The sequence below is a fragment of the Cajanus cajan genome, chromosome 3 (genome assembly GCF_000230855.2).
Source record: "Cajanus cajan strain Asha chromosome 3, NIPB_CcT2T_4, whole genome shotgun sequence".
NCBI classification, from domain to species: Eukaryota; Viridiplantae; Streptophyta; class Magnoliopsida; order Fabales; family Fabaceae; genus Cajanus; species Cajanus cajan.
The window spans coordinates 28,847,101-28,853,214 of NC_138519.1; the positions used below are offsets into that span (position 1 = coordinate 28,847,101).

Here is a 6,114-nt window from a genome sequence, read left to right on the forward strand (position 1 = left end):
AGTTGTGAGACCAAGGTGGTGAGAGCATCAATCTTACTCTCCAACTTTTTGTGTTCAGTGGAATCTGGGGCTACCATATCATGCACACCCCTCACAACTATGGAATCACTCCTCATATTGAATTGTTGTGAGTTAGACGCCATTTTTTCAATCAACCCTCTAGCAGAAGCAGGTGTCATATCTCCTAAGGCTCCTCCACTAGCTGCATCAATCATGCTTCTATCCATCATGTTCAACCCCTCATAGAAATACTGTAATAATAGCTGCTCAGAAATTTGATGGTGAGGGCAGCTAGCACACAACCTCTTGAATCTTTCCCAGTACTCATATAAGCTCTCCCCAATGAGTTGTCTAATTCCAGATATATCCTTCCGGATTGCAGTGGCCCTGGATGCAGGGAAGAAATTTTCGAGGAATACTCTCTTCAAGTCATCCCAGCCTGTTATTGAACCAGGAGCCAGATAGTACAACCAGTCCTTAGCAAGATCCTCTAATGAAAAAGGGAATGCTTTCAGATAGATGTGATCTTCAGGGACATTAGGTGGCCTCATGGTGGAACAAACAATGTGGAACTCCTTGAGATGCTTATGTGGGTCTTCACCTGCACGACCATGAAACTTAGGCAGTAAATGGATTAGTCCAGTTTTAAGCACAAAAGGAACATCTTCCTCAGGGTATTGAATGCATAAACTCTCATAAGTAAAATCAGGTGCAGCCATTTCCCTAAGTGTTCTCTCTCGAGGTCCAGGTTGGTCAGCTATGTTTTCAGTTGAGTCAACTTCAGATGCTACACTCACACTATGGGTATCACTCTCAGGTGAGACTATATGCTCTCTAACTAATCTATGGTATGTTCTATCTATTTCAGGATCAAATGGATGCAAAGTGTGTGGACTGTTCCTAGTCATACACTACATGCACCACTATAGTAATAGTGAACAAAGGGGGATTTTTATGAAAACTTAGAAAACAACAAAACTAATGCACCAATATTATCCTAAAATCATTAGCTACTACCACAAAAGAATTGAGGCAAAATGATAAATCTACCTGTCAAAATCAAAAATGAATTCTAATATTCTGCACTATTCACATTCACATTAATACACTAAAACAAAACACACAAAAATTGACAAAGACTCTAAAACATAAAACACAAAACACACAACAAAACACCACAAAAACAAATACAAAAACGCACAGCCTTTTACAGAAACTGATGATCCCCGGCAACGGCGCCAAATTTGATCGAAGTCGTATCCGGTCAAATAAAAACAATTAAATGTAGTACTAGGAAGTTGTCCTAGGTCGTCTCTCAAGGACCATTTTTCTCTGTCAAAGGCTTAAACACACGAAGTGGGGGGGGGGGGGGAATTTTGGTTGTTTAAATTTTAAGTTTATAACACAATAAAATACAGATAACACAATAAGTAAAATAGATTGGCTCCTTGTTCGGATTGTAACTCTCTTATCCTTGATTTACAATAAGATTGCTCTATTAACTACTTAATCCTTGTTCCATCCGAGTTAACCAACTAAGCGAAGATTAACTCAAGATTTCCCTACACGAATTAAGAAAACGTATACAACATCAACCTCTTCACAGATTAAGCAACTGTGTCATTAAGCATAGCCCATTAAGCATGGACATACTAATATAGAGGTTGAATGAAGAAGAACAAAGTAGAACAGAGACACACAAACATACCCAACCTCAAACAGAGATTACAATCCATAACAAGAAGCCAACCCAATGGTTTTAGCCTTCCATTAAATTTGAACTAGAAATGAAAATGCAAGGAAAATGAAAATGCATTAAATCAAGTTAAAGAGTACTACAATCTAGCCTTCCATGGAGGAGGCAAAGAACAGAATTAAAATGCATACAAAAGGAAAGGACAATAAAACATAAACTACAACTACAACAGAGAAAATAAACTCAAAGAAAACAAAGAGAAGGGAGGAAGAAGAACACCCAAGAGTAACTTATTTGAAGGTGTATTCAGGGATGTCTTACAATGGGAGAGTGAAGGCCTATTTATAGCCTTCATATAACACATAAGAAATATAAAATAATGGAAAAAGCTTAGACAAAACGAAATGGGAGAGTTGGTGGGATGAGTTGGATTCCATATTCTTTTCCGCACCGAGTTTTTTTTCCACCGAATTAGACCTTCTAGATGATCGAATTGGCCGACGGCGCCTTCTGCAAATATTTAGGTCTTTGTCTTAGCTTTCCAGGGCCACCGAGTTTGCACCATTTGGATCACCACAGCCCAAGTTATGCCCTGAAAACCGAGACATGTTCATCAGCCCAAAAACAGCGAGAATTTAGAATAATAATTCCCAACTTTCCAATTTGGCCCAACAACACACATATCTATCTAAATCCTATAATTAACCATAGATGGAATGTAAAATAGCTAAATTGAAGGAAAAGATACATATCAAATTATGATTTATCAGCCACCGTCTCTCTCAAACCTACACGATTTGTTTCATGTATCCCAGCTGAGGAAGTATGTCCATGACCTTGGTCATGTGGTTGAGTTGGATGATGTGTGGGTGAAGGAGAATCTAACTTTTGAGAAGTCGCCGGTGGCTGTGGTTGATCACAAGCTGAAGGAGTTTGTAACAGCCCATTTTTTGTGAGCCTTTGGCCCAATTCGTGGCCCAGAACGGGCCGTTTCAATTTTGAAACGGGCTGTTCTGGAATAGTGAGAGTGGCCAAAATTGTAGAAGCAGAACGGGCCATTCTGATGGGAGAACGGGCCGTTCTGGTTTGGAGAACGGGCCGTTCTGGAAGTAGAACGGGCCGTTCTAGAAGTAGAACGGGCCGTTCTGCTGGGGTTGAGAACGGGCCGTTCTGGTTTGGGAACGGGCCGTTCCAGTTGAAAAATTTACGTAGGTTTGAAGGGCCCAGAACGGGCCGTTCCGATTTTGGAACGGGCCGTAGTGGTAGGTGGGCGAAAAATCATATAAATAGGCCTCAAATCCTCTCATTTCTACACACCTCTCATTCTCACTCTCTCTTCTCTTCTGTTCTCTCTTTCGTTCCTCTTCTTCTCTCTGAAGACCAAGAGGAACTCAGAGGATGAGGTTCTGCCCCAGTTTTAGTTCCGATCCTTGTTTAAGGAAAAAGAGGAGGAGGTTCTGCCCGAGTTCCTATTTATCCAGGTACGGGGGAAAATGAGATTATTTATATGTAGAGTTACATGAGGGAATTGGGTAGAAGAAGAGCCCTTAGGGTTATGAATAATTTTATAATTATTTCTGTTTGGAGAATTAATTATCTTATGTGATTCTATATATATTTAGGATTACGAATATATGTTTAACTTGTAAAAATGATGCTCTGGGAGAGAGAACGAAATTATAGAAAAGTGCCTGTAAGTTAGGTTGTGAAAAATTGGATGATTTCTGTTTGAGAAATTGAGGATCCCATTAGATTCTGTATGTGTTGAGGATTATAGATATGCTAATAATTTGTAAGAATGATGATCTGAGAGGGAGAACGAAATTGTAGAAAAGTGCCTGTGAGTTAGGTTTTGGAACAATTGGGAATTTTTCTGTTTACGTTAAAATTATATTAAATTGATAATTCTGTTGTTTGTTATATTAGTTTATGAATGTTATTGTTATATTATTTGATGATCTAGATGATGAATTACTTGAGGGGTATGTGAATCACCATTTTGTGTGGATTGTGTATGTATTGTGGAATTGAGATGTGGATGTGGATGTGGATGTTGATGTGGATGTGGATGTGGATGTGGATGTGGATGTGAATGTGAATGTGAATGTGGATGTGAATGAGATGTGATTGTGGTTCTTCACACCTATGACCAGGGGTGAGCACGGCTCGAGATTGTTGCATGAGTATCGTGACCTTGGTTAACATGTCAGGGGTGAGCACGGCCCTAGGTTAGGGAGAACGTGACCTTGGCACAATGTTATATCAGGGGTGAGCACGGCTCTGGATTGTTACATGAGTATCGTGACCTTGGTTAACATGTCAGGGGTGAGCACGGCCCTAGATTAGGGGTAACGTGACCTTGGCCCAGTGTTATATCAGGGGTGAGCACGACTCTGGATTGTTACGTGGGTATCGTGACCTTGGTTAACATGTCAAGGGTGAGCACGGCCCTGGAATAGGGATAACGTGACCTTGGCACAGTGTTATATCAGGGGTGAGCACGGCCTGAGATTGTTAAATGGGTAGCGTGACTTTGGCATAGTGTGAAGTGCAAGATTTGTGATGATTGGTGTGATTGAGAATTATGATGTGATGACGATGCATGATTGATTGAAATACGATATGTTGAAATATTTATGAATATTAAGTTACCATGAGATAATATGTTGTGTTTTCTTATGTGTTATATATATAGATGTTTTCTTTTCTCACCGTGCGATTTGTGGATATTTTAGGTGAGGAAGATCCGGCTACGAGTGGCATCTAGAATGCTAACGGTTGAGTTGTGGGTATGCTCTGATATTGTGACATCGGGGCAGAGGATTTTCTTTAGGACATAGATTGTTATATGGAATTAGAATTGTAAATATTATTTTTGAAAATCATTTGTAAACTCTCATGTTTCATTTTCATTGTCGTGGTTGTTGAAGAATAATTTTGAAGATTATCATGTGAACCCTTTTACCGAAACTGAAAATTGTTTTTGTTAAGTTTTCATTATTACAATACATGTGTTGGGGGTAGTAAGGGTGTCACATTTAGTGGTATCAGAGCAGGTCGATCCAATCGGCCGTGAGTTATGAGTCTACTATGCTTGTTTGGTAGATGAGTAATGTGATGATTTGATTGTAACTTATTGATGTGCTAATGTGATGATTGATTTTGTTTATTTATTTGTGTGCATTGTGTTCTTAGGATTTATCTGGAAGACATGATATAGCTTAGTTGATGATTACTCATTGGTTTTGATACTTCTTACTTATGTAAGAAGTAGTGGTGAAATAGTATCGCTCGTGTTGCGAACATATGTGCCAGTAATACTAGACGAAGCCTTGTGCTAGACAACTAGAACTTTAGATGTGAGTGATACATTGATTTGTCGAGTGTACTAAGAGTTTACGATTGATGGAATTTTTGACATCTATAGTTGTAGCGGTTGAATCTAAGGTGATTGTCTCGTTGGTGAGAGATTGAAATGACGGTAATTCCCTTGAGTGTTAGTACTGGCATGTTAACTATTTATGGTTTAGGTAGCATGTGAGTTGTTTTCATTGAGGATAGTAGTGAGAGACTTGAATAAGAAATTGAGGTGTGAGTTTGGAAAGAGTTGAGGTAGTTTGTGGCATACACTATTGTTGTTTGGTGTAGAAGATATTTTCACTACAGTTTTGTTGTGCTAGTATGAGTATCGTATTGACATAATTAGATTTTGTGGTCTTCATGAAAGTTGTGGCTTTGGATATTATCTTTCCAATGAAACTAGAATAACATAAAATGGAGGTCTAGAACTTCAGTTATAACTGCTTTGGTGATCAGAAGTTTAGTTGCAAGAGCGGAATACATTTGTGGTGATTTTTTTTGAACTTTTAGCTAAGAAAATGATCTTTTGGGAATCTTATGTTTTCATAAAAGTTGTAGCTTATTTTCTTAGCTTTATTTTGAGATAGGTTTGAAATCATTTGGATGAATATAACTCTATGTGTCAGGTAGATATATGCTGTTATGAATGATTTTGAGATTTTAGGCATAACAAGGTTAAAAATGGATTTGGTGATGTTTTGAGGTTTGGTCATTGAAAGGTTGATTAAAATGATATGATTGGTTCATGGTGTAAACGATGATCAATTCATACATGCTTAGGGATGGTATATGTGAAGAAGGTATTCTAACATGATTTGATATGCAAGTATGTGACCTTATGGATCAATTAGTGGATGTTTGTGTGTTAATGAGATTGACCTTAGGATGTAATATCATCATATTAGAGTTAAGTATGAAGATATATCCAATATAGATTTAGACTATATTATCTAAGTATGAATTTGGATTGTATGAGGTGAGTATTTTAGGGCATGAAATTTCTTGCGGAGGTATAACGTAGATCTACCGAAGTTGTGTTTAAAGTGAAAGATATCTGA

At 38.2% G+C, this 6,114-nt stretch overlaps 1 non-coding gene across 1 annotated transcript; it reads left to right on the top strand.

Moving 5' to 3' along the window:
- Positions 1–273: 273 nt before the first annotated feature.
- LOC145956656 (small nucleolar RNA R71) lies at positions 274–378 on the top strand. The gene has a single exon (XR_014432895.1). It is a non-coding gene; the product is annotated as a small nucleolar RNA R71 (small nucleolar RNA).
- Positions 379–6,114: the final 5,736 nt, after the last annotated feature.